The sequence below is a fragment of the Sander vitreus genome, chromosome 22, assembly GCF_031162955.1.
Source record: "Sander vitreus isolate 19-12246 chromosome 22, sanVit1, whole genome shotgun sequence".
Lineage (NCBI taxonomy): Eukaryota > Metazoa > Chordata > Actinopteri > Perciformes > Percidae > Sander > Sander vitreus.
Window position 1 is genome coordinate 3,427,324 of NC_135876.1, and position 11,257 is coordinate 3,438,580.

General features: G+C 43.4%; 1 pseudogene; it reads right to left on the minus strand.

The window, feature by feature from the left end:
* Window positions 1-3,139: 3,139 nt before the first annotated feature.
* On the minus strand, window positions 3,140-7,953 carry LOC144537483 (uncharacterized; annotated as a pseudogene).
* Window positions 7,954-11,257: the final 3,304 nt, after the last annotated feature.

Genomic DNA, 11,257 nt, shown 5'->3' on the forward strand with positions numbered 1-11,257 from the left:
AATATCTTGGCATTAAACTCTTTGAAGATATAAGTGAAATGGTTATGGTTATTAAGTGGGATAAGATAAAACTTACATTATGGGGAAAAGTGAACATTATAAAAATTATAATTGCCCCGCAGTTCAGTTACATTGCTATGATGCTGCCAATCAAAATACCATCTGCTACACTTAGACAACTTGATGACATAAAACGGTTTCTGTGGAGTGGGAAAAAACCAAGAATAAAACTGAGAAAGCTTTACGCACATAAGGAGAACGGTGGGCAGGGTCTCCCCGACCTAAGGCTGTATTGCCTAGCTTTTGAGATGGCTAAGGTAGCAGGTTACTGGCAAGTTACAGAGGATAAAGCAGCTTGGATGGATGTTGAAAATGATATATACTTACCTTTTAGACCTATAGAAGTATTATCTCAGAAAATGTCTAATATTACAAACACGGTACGTTTACATTCAAAGGATGTCTGGATCAGAGTCCATAAAATGTTTAATCTTTCACATACTGTACAAAGATATTCGTCACTATGGCAAAACTCAGATGTCTGCATTGGAAAGAAACCTGTAATCTGGAAATACTTGTGCATAAGGAGTTGCATTACCTTAAAGCCATATAATATTGCTGATAATGTTATAATTTATGACTCTGATCATATACAAATGATTTGGCAGAGGGATTTCAGTGAGGAAATCATATCATCATCAATCATCATTTTTAACAGATAATATATCAATATTGTTCTTGAATAACGTCTGTAACCAAATGAAATACTGAGAGTATTCTATGTTCTTTGTAGTTTTACAGTGCTTCCTGAGTTAAGTTTGGAAACGATACACAAGCTTCATTCTTTGTCTTGGGGAAACTGTTAGCTATCTGCCGAGCTAATGTAGCAGGCTAGAATGAGCCACACACACACACACACACACACACACACAGAAGCGGGGGCAGAACAAACATGTTTATACTATTTATCTGTTTATGTTCATTGGACTAAAAATAAGTCTGCTTCTTCCATGACATTTGTGTATCCTGAAACAAAAAATGTGTGCCATGTATCAAACCTGTGAAAACATCTATAAAAAACTTGAATGAAAAAAAGAAATGTGATTAGATAGAAAGATGAGATACAATAAAGCAGGGGTAGCAACCATGGTGGCTGCCTGGTGACATCACTGTGACATGTGTATGAATAATAGGGCAGTCAGTGTCACACACACACACACACACACACACACACACACACACACACATACATATTCATAGGAATAAACATACAATAACAGGTTTTCCAATGGACGATTCCCACCATACAGTATATTATGGTTTAACTGAGCTAAAATGAGACTGCAGCAGTCTCCCATGTGAGGGGCCATATCCTTCAGTATCCACCCTTTAAGTCTGAATATATCACAATGGGTCAACAGGCTGTAACGTTCCACAGGCTCCTCCAAACTAAATTGTGGAAACAGGCAACTAATTGGCTCAGTCTGCTGACAGTGTAGCAGGCGCAGAGCTGTGGGCGGGCAACAAAACAATACTACTCTGTATAGTTAAACATGAATATTAGTACTGTATGTGGTGTATTTTATCTATAACATGTTAAAAACAGTAAAATTATAAGTAAGCATGATAACTATTTAAAAAGTTAAGTGTGTTGGTGTTTTCATTGGTCAATGTAACATCAATGTAGCACTATTAAGTCAGGCACGAACAATGGTAACGTTCGCTGTAAGTGTCATGGTATCTTGATTTTGCTTTAATATGGCTAAACAAGTTGCACTCACTCATTTTTGCTGAGGCTCAGCACACAGAAAGTGGACACAGTAGCCTACTGGGAGTGAATGTCTGCAGCTGGGTGTGTGTAAACTCTCACTGTGTGCGGGTGAAGGCTGTGTTTCTCCCCGCAGGTCAGAAGCTCTGGCAGCTTTCTGTCGGTTTAAACCAGTCCAGAAGAAGACGCACAAATGGAGGCGAATTTATGTTTTCCTAGGAGGGCAAAGCTATGTCCCGCCCTACCCTGCCTCTGATTGGCTTACTCTGGTATTCTCACCCAAACTTTACCCAATCTCCTTCCTCATGCCTAAACCTAACTAATCCAACAAACGAAGGCAGCGGGTACCAGCCAATCAGAGGTGTATAAGGGCGGGACATTCCTTCGCCATCCTAGAAACGCAAATTCGCCAATATCAGAGCACTTTATGGTCCTCTTTTGCTCAAATGCGTCCAATGTTCAACATAAAGAAACACATTTCTACAGGGACAAGAAAACAATACATGAGAAGAAATAATGTTTTGGTTAAGGTCAAAACTATGACCTAGTATGTTGAAAATAGTAGATAGTTTGTTGGTATGTTGGCTTATTTAGTCTGGTCAAAAATATGAGATAGTTAATCATAATTGGAAGTTGAACGAGCAGTATCTTGAACAACGAAAATGATAATCCATCTATAATGAATTCCCTTTTTCTCCTTTAAGCCCTGTGAAAAATGTTTCATCAGGCAACTCAAGACTGCTGCTGTTGTGGTTGTGGACATTTCTGTTGCCTGTATTATGATTTCTGTATGTTTCCTGTTTTTGTATATTTATTCTGTATATTTCTGTTCCGTGTGAATTTATCCTGTTTTGTGCATTCTGTTCTCTGTGTATATTTCTGTCTGTTTTCTGTCTTGTCTAGTTTTGCTTTCTGTTTTCCCGCCTTGTCTGATTGTCCTGCCCCACCCTGATGTGTTTCACCTGCTGTATCACCTGTCCCTCATTTGCTCATTACCTCATGTATTTAACCTCTGTGTTCGCTTTGTCTCTTGTCAGATCGTTTTGTGTCCGTTTGTGCTCGTATCCTATCAGTTTGTGTTTTTTCCTGTGCCTGTCGTGTCTTAACCCGTCCGTTCTCCTTGCCTGCCTGCCTCTCCTTGCATTTGGGTCCCTTTTCCCCTGCTCACCATCACAGCTGCTCTAATCCAATCCAACTTTATTTGTTAAGCGCTTTATAACAACCAAAGTTGAACAAAGTGCTGTACAGAAGAATAAATAAGACATCATAAATAAAATACATAACAATATAACATGAATACAAAATAATAGCTGCGCAATGAAAAACAATCAATCTAAATAATTAAAAGAAGTACAACAAGTCAACATCTTACTAGGTGTCAAAGGCCACAGAGAAGAGATGGGTTTTAAGACGGGATTTAAAAACCGATAAAGAAGAGGCCTGTTTAACGTGCAGAGGCAGATCATTCCATAATTTAGGAGCCGCCACAGCAAAGCAAAGCTTCCGCTTAGTTTTAGGCACACTCAGGAGCAGGTGATCTTCTGATCTGAGAGAGCGAGTGGGGATATAAGGGCGTAGAAGCTCCGAGAGGTAGGGCGGGGCAAGACCATTCAGGGCTTTAAAAGCAAATAAAAGAATTTTAAAACGGATCCTAAATTGAATAGGCAACCAGTGGAGTGAGGCTAAGATGGGGGAAATGTGCTCATGTTTACGTATGCCAGTTAAAAGACGTGCAGCAGCATTCTGTACCATCTGTAGACGGGCGATGGAGGACCCACTTACCCCCACATAAAGTGCATTACAGTAATCCAGCCGAGTGGTAACAAAGGCGTGGATTACCGTCTCAAAGTGCTGTCTTGACAGTATTGGCTTTATTTTGGCCAGCTGCCTCAAGTGGAAAAAGCTTGATTTAACAACAGCCTTGATCTGACTGGTAAACTTAAGCTCTGGGTCCACTTTAACCCCTAGGTTTTTGATGCTAGGTTTAATATACTGTTCCAAGGAACCCAGATCTACAGGGGGGGGGGGGGTCCCAGTGGTGCCACCAAAAACCATCACCTCCATCTTTCCATCATTAAAATTTAAAAAGTTCAGAGCCATCCAGGCCTTTGTCGTCGAGACACTAAAGTAGCAATCTGACAGAGTATGCTTCTTTCTTTTTAAGAGGCACATAAATCTGACTGTCATCTGCATAACAATGGAATGAAATGCCGTGCTTCCTAAGTATGGAACCAAGTGGGAGTAAATAGAGAGAGAAAAGGATAAGTATAATTTCCTGGATTTGGGAACTATGTGGATGATTCGGGACAACTGCCTAGATTCAGGCCAGTGCTCGAATTACGTTGGAGCCAGAGGGAGCCGAGCTCCCATAGAGTGAGGACTGGCTCCCATGAAAGCAACAAAGTCAAAAATCTGAGGGGGTCTCCCATATCTGAAGGTGTCTGCCATATGTGGCATTGTAATTTAATCTTAAACAACGCTCATTATCCATCCCTGTGCGGTCTCTTACCATTAAAGACGTTAAATAAAAATATAAAATATAGGCTACTACGGGACGTAGACCTGAACCTACCCTACACTCATGAATGCAGCATGACTGCACTTCACCACCACACCACTAGGCTATGTGAGCAAACCGCATAGGCTCGATTTGACAGCACTCGCAAGTCCGAAGAAGTCACCTTGCTTTTAGCTTAATGTGCTTTTGAGGTAAATACCACCAATACATCTTAAATAAATAAATCTGTATCCTCTGCCATTCAGAGCTCCGGAAAAGTTCCCAGATATTTTTGAAACACCTGCAGCAATACAATGCAATCTCTGATGGCGGAATATTCAGTGCCTGACAACATCTCAGTGCAAATTCCAAAATTGTGCGTCTATTTCCACGGTTCAACACACGAGACGACTGGTCCCAGACGAGACGACCCAGGTGTTGTTATCACTACGTGTACATTATAAGACTAGAACATAGCTGTTGGTTCAAATGAGTTCCGTTTATTTCATTGTGAAATTGAGAATGACAGACTAAATTGTTTAGTCTATTTCTTTGTATTGCGAAATTTAAATGACATATGGACTATTACAATCAATAATATGTTGAAATTAATTAAAAGGACTCCATTTCTGTAAAACAAAAAAAATCTCTGTCTGTTGTTTCGTGTGTCAAGATAATAGCCTAGGCCTACCGTGCGCATATACTGCGCAAAAGCGCCACTCGCGCCTATAGGCTATTTAATTGTATAGCCTGTTAGGCTATGTGCAGGGTGTGCCAACTTTGTTTTATGAGATAGAGAGACCCCCTTAAAGACAAAGATAATTCGAGCACTGATTCAGGCCCACCTCGACTTAATCCAGGCCCACCCATCTGTCACGTTCTGCATCCGCCACTGCAGCATAGTAGAAACAAATCAGTTTATTGTTGAAATAAGCTAACTCATGTACACTTATGGCATGTGAAAACGGTAATGACAGATGCCATTACACTTTCTGTAATGTTAAGGCGGAGTTAGCAAGCTAACGTTAGCCAACTAACACCGGCTGGCTGGCTTGCTGTTTCCGCCATGCTTTTATGCTACGGATTACAGAGAATCCGCTGGGTCTAACTGTCCCTCCTCACTCCCTGCAACTCCGGAGAACTTCTCCCGAGCTGCGTCGGGCGGCTCTCCTCTCAGCGAGCTGCGACACAGTTTACGGCCCCACTGACACACATTGTCTCTATGACAACTAACAACAATCACCATTTTGTTGTGTGCCAATCAAATGACCACGGCAAACAGTTCAACGGTCGTTCTATCCATTTTATTTCTATGGTAATAACGTTAACTTTAGCTTTGCTATTTCACTGTTTACGGTTTTTAATAGGTCAGTTTAACCTTGTCCCGTTTGCTATTGTTTGTGATAGCTACTCCCAACTGGCTGGCTTTACAGCAGTTTGCTAATTCACAACCTAACGTGAACCTAAAAATCGACTCTGCCATATTTCACTAACGGAAGTGGTTGCTATGGCAATGCGCCATGAATCTGGAGGGCGGAGATTCTAAAGTGGGGGTTGTATTTGTTTGGAGGTTGAGTTCAAATATCCACAATCTTTGTGCAGCATCGCTTACTGCACCGTTAATGTATTTTTGTACATGGCCCCTGATATACTGTAAATAGATTTATTGTCATTATACACATGTACAACGAGATTAAAAGCAACTCCTTTCCAGTGTCAACAATGTAATAAAATAAATAGTGCAAAAGAAGAAAAAGGGGGGAGAACTGTTCTGTCTCAGAACTGTGCACCTTACCCCTTAGGTGCACAGTTCTGAGACGCTATATACATATATAAAAAATATAAAGATAGATATGGTTATATATACACAGTGTGAAGTAATGAAATTGCACAGTAATGAAATTGCACAGAATTTAAATATTATCAAAAGTATGAAATATTAAATATTAATATTGCACAGTAGGTGGGTATTAGAAAGTCCGGGGGTTGGGGGGAGACTGTGAAGTCAGTGCATGTGTGAGTTCAAAGTGGTTATGGCTTTTGGAAAGAAACTGTTCTTGAATCTGTTAATCCTTGGATTAATCATGGTTGCAGCTGTCGCTGTGATCCTGCTATGCCCTGTGACACCCTGCTACGCTCTGCAGTATCCTGCTGTGTCCTGCTATGTCCTGCTATGCCCTGCTACACCCTGCTGTGCCTTGCTACATCCTGTAATGCCCTGCAGTGCCCTGCTATGCCATGAACTACTACAACTACTATTTCTAGTCACTGTTCCATTATCTTTATTGTGACTGTTATTGCCACTGTTCATCACACCCCCAACCGGCACCGTCAGACACCGCCTACCAAGAGCCTGGGTCTGTCCAAGGTTTCTTCCTAAAAGGGAGTTTTTCCTCGCCACTGTCGCACTAAATGCTTGCTCTTGGGGGAATTACTGGAATTGTTGGGTCTATTGTATATTATAGAGTGTGGTCTAGACCTACTCTATCTGTAAAGTGTCTTGAGATAACTTTTGTTATGATTTGATACTATAAATTGAATTGAATTGAAACAGATCAAAGCAAGGGTGGGAGCTGTCCTTGGTGATGTTTTCAGCTCTGCTGAGGCAACAAGAGGTGTAGATGTCCATAAGGGAGGGGAGAGGGCAGCCAATGATCTTCTGTGCTACCTTTACTACTCTCTAGAGCCTCTCCCTGTCTGCCACAGTGCAGCTGCCGTACCATACTGTGATACAGTACGTTAGCAGGCTCTCAATGGACGAGCGGTAGAAGGTCAGCAGCAGGTTGGAGTCCAGGTTGTGCTTCCTGAGGACCCTCAGGAAGTGTAGCCGTTGTTGAGCCTTTTTGATGACCGCTGTGATGTTGTCTGACCAGGAGATGTCAGCAGAGATAAGGATGCCAAGAAACTGGAAGGTATGGACCCCCTGATGTACAGGGGGGCTAGGTCGGTGCTGTTCTTCCTGAAGTCGACAATGATCTCCTTTTTGTTTTCTTGGTGTTCAGGGCCAGGTTGTTCTCTGAACACCAGGCTGCCAAGTTCAGGACCTCCTCTCTGTAGGCTGCATCGTCTCCCTTTGAGATGAGTCCGACCACTGTGGTGTCGTCAGCAAATGACGATGAGGTTGTTGTTGTGGGCCGGACTGCAGTCGTGGGTGTAGAGACAGTACAGGAGGGGGCTCAGCACACAGCCCTGTGGGGAGCCGGTGCTCAGCGTGCGAGTGGAGGTGAGGGGGGGCCCAGTCTCACCGTCTGGAGCCGATTGGTGTGAAAGTCCTTTATCCAGGCACATGTAAGAGGGGAAGAGTGACCAGTTTGGTGATGAGAATGTCCGAGATGATAGTATTGAAGGCTGAGCTGTAATCCACAAAGATCATCCGGACATAGCGCTGCTGCTGCTCCAGGTGGCTCAGCGCAGAGTGGAGAGCTACGGTGATGATATCCTCTGTGGATCTGTTCGCGCGATATGCGAACTGATAGGGGTTGAGGTCTGGGGGGAGATAGTCCTTGATATGTTGGAGAACCAGTCTCTCGAAGCACTTCATGATTACCGGGGTGAGGGCCACAGGACGATAATCATTTAGGCTGGTGGTGGGAGACTTCTTCAGCACTGGGATGATTGTGGCTGATTTTAGGCAGGGCGGGATGACTGCCTGGTGATGAACGATGTGACAGTTATCGAGACTTCGCATCGCTTTTATTTTAAAAGCTAACTCCTCTTATATCTTCCCCTCGATAACCCTCGTTCTACTATGCCCTCTTCTGCCATACAGTTAACACCAGTTACCGTCAGCGGAGCGGACGTTTTGGCCTATATAAAAGGAGTTATTTCAGATAATTTCCTGTTTTAAGTTTATTATAGAGACACACACACACATACTAAAGGGTCCTCGCCTGGGTCAGGGAACCCGAAGGCGAGGCAAGAGACTTTGATTAACACCCTATAAGTCCCCTTATTCACGGGCGTTTTAACCTCCTATACAGAAAGTGTTGCCCGGGGGAAGCTTCATAACCATATGATTTTCAGTAATACTCACAGTTTAAAGCTGCTCTTCGCGGAATCGCCAAAAGTTAAAATCCGCTGAAAATGCAGTCTCCGATGAGTTGAGAGAAGGCTTGCTGTCAAAATCGATCCCCGCTGGGTTGCAACTCACCCAGCAGTTAAAGAGGAGTCAAAACTGCCTCCCGTAGGGGTGTTCCCCTACCACTTGGCAGGGTTGAAGAAAAAGAGGAAAAAATAAGTCTTCCAAAAAGGCACAAAACAGATATGCGGGTTTTGTTCCCTATTTTCATTTTAATTAAAGCAGAAAGTTAAAAAAGGCAAAAAGCTAAACAGAAAGAAAATTAACAAAAATGCAGTCCCTAACAGAATAAAATTAATGCTCTAATACGGAGATTCTTTCAGTACAAAATGCCCCAAAAAGAAGAGCCTCTATCATCGAGTTACTCCTATTTATACATACATTGACCAGTTCACTCCCACCATACCAGCAGGGGCTGTCTCACCACTTCTTGTGGCCTAATACCACAGGTTAACGGACACTCACAGGAAGCCTCACATGTGATGACGTTTCGTATCTTATGCTCAAGCTAACAGCCTTATACATTACACAAGCAAGCGGTAATGCTCTTCCATCATATATGACAGCTTGACTCTCTTCTCCAAACAGAAGCAGGACAGTGTATAGTTTTTCCAGTACATATGTTTTACATCAGCTCCCCATTACTTTCTCTCATACATGAACTCAATGTACCCCACATGAACTCTTCTCCCGTCTCAGCTGCAGTCTCTTACAGGAACACACAAACTTCCCCTCTGCATGAACTGCAGGCAGGCCTTCTCATACATTTACACTAAGCAAATGAATATAATGCTGTATCTAACATGATTCTTATTCCTAAACAAAATGATAATTACATTTAAAAGCAGCAATATGATCATATCTATAAGCAGAAATATAGTTGTAGCTGATTTTGGGTTAATACATTTCTTAAAGCAGTAATATATATTTTAGCTGTTTTGGGGTTTTCAACAAACGCTTTGTTCAACACTGGGCCAGGGAGAGGTTGAAGATCCTGGTGAAGATGGAGGTGAGCTGGTGGGCGCACGCCCTGAGCACCTTGCCAGCAGCCTTCCTTGGGTTCACTGCCAGGAGCACCCGTCCGACATCGTGCTCCCTCACAGTGAGTGGGGTGGTGCAGGAGTCAGGTGAGGATGGAGGCAGGGCTGGCGTAGTCCAGGGACCAGATGGGGGTGGAGGCGGAGGCAGGGCTGGGGCAGATGAGTGCTGCTGTTTTGATGTCTCAAAGCAAGCAAAGAAGCAATTTAGCTCCTCTGCCAGTGGCGCACTCAGGTCACCTGATGTCGCATCACAACCTCTATAGTTCATGATGTTTTGTATGCCCCACCACACCTCCCGTGTGTTGTTGCTTATGTTCCGCCTTGGCTCTCTTAATTCCGCTTTTCAGGTCTGCTCAAGGAGCCCTGTACAGGGCTCTGTCATGTGACCTGAAGGCAGCATCGCGGGCTCTGAGGAGTGTGCGTACATGGCTGGTCATCCAGGGTTTCTGGTTTGGGAAAACCCGAATGTATTTGTCCAGTCACATTTCCAATATAGAACTTTATGTAGTCCAGTACTGTTCCTGTGAAAGTTTCCAGCTCCTAGTGTTCAAATAAGTCCCAGTCCGTATGGCTGAAGCACGCCTGTAGTTTGGCGAGTGCATTTTCAGGCCAGGTTGTAACAGTCTTCATGGTGGGCCTGGCCCTGTGTCTGAGGGGGGGTGTAGGCTGGGTACAGCAGGAGAGAGAGATGGTCTGACTGGCCGAGGTGGGGGAGGGGTATGGCTCTGTACGCGTGCTTAATGTTTGAGTAAACATGATCCAGAGTATTCTCCCCTCTAGTAGGACACTTGACATGTTGGTAACATTTTGGGAGTACAGTCTTCAAGTTGGCCTTATTAAAGGGATATTTTACCATTGGAAAGATGAATATATCTTTTAAATTGGGTCACTTATGTAGTAGAAATGTGAATTTGTTTTTAGAAATTTGTGGCTTCTAGGCCGAGAAAAGTCAGAAAATGTGTTTTTGGCTCATGTGGATGAAAGACACCAAATCACAGAATGCACTTGCTTCGCTGCTTTAGCATCTACTCCGAAGCCACGCCTACCCTTTACAGACAGACAGTGAGACGATCAACTCAACAAGTGTGTTTTATTGTCATTTCAACCATATACACGAAACGTTTCACCGTGGCGTTACACATTTAAAATATATAAAAACGACCTTATATAAAAACGACATACGAAACAGGCTACATTTAGTGCACACACATTATATGCTCCGTAAAGTTCAGCTAACACATAGCAACTAGCATTAGCGCTTGGTGGGCTGTGGTATAAACACAGAGTATAAACACAGCTGTAAATTTGCGTGGGATGTAGAATGGTTGGCATTTTACAGTCACAAACTCCACCAGCAGTTAGCAGTTCGTTGGTTACAAGCACCCCATTTCTGCAACAGGCAATCCGTGTTAACACAGCACACCTCGACTAGTCTTACCTGGCGACAGAGCAGCAGGCTGGATACCAAAACACAGCAGTCTCTGAACTCGCGTTGGGAGTTTGGTTGAAGTTGGATGTAGTCCAGTTTGTTGTCTAATGAGCAGACACTTGCAAGCAGGATTGATGGAACAGGTGGCCGGCTAGCGTTAGCTTTCCACCGACACATTCGTTCAACGTCACCGCTGATGATGTCCCTTTACCGGCCAGGTGCATCGAGCAACACCGCTGGTCTCGATAGCCGGCGGGCGAAGCTCGCGTAGTGTGTCGAGTATTCCGTCTGTAATAAAGTGTCCTGCATATTCTCTGATCTGTACCAATGTATCCTGGTGGTACAAGTGTGCGGTAGTTTGAATGCACATAATTGTTGTTCTAAAATTTCCTTCGGGATGAATAAATCTAACAGTTTCTGCTGAGAAGCTAAGCGAGGATTCAAG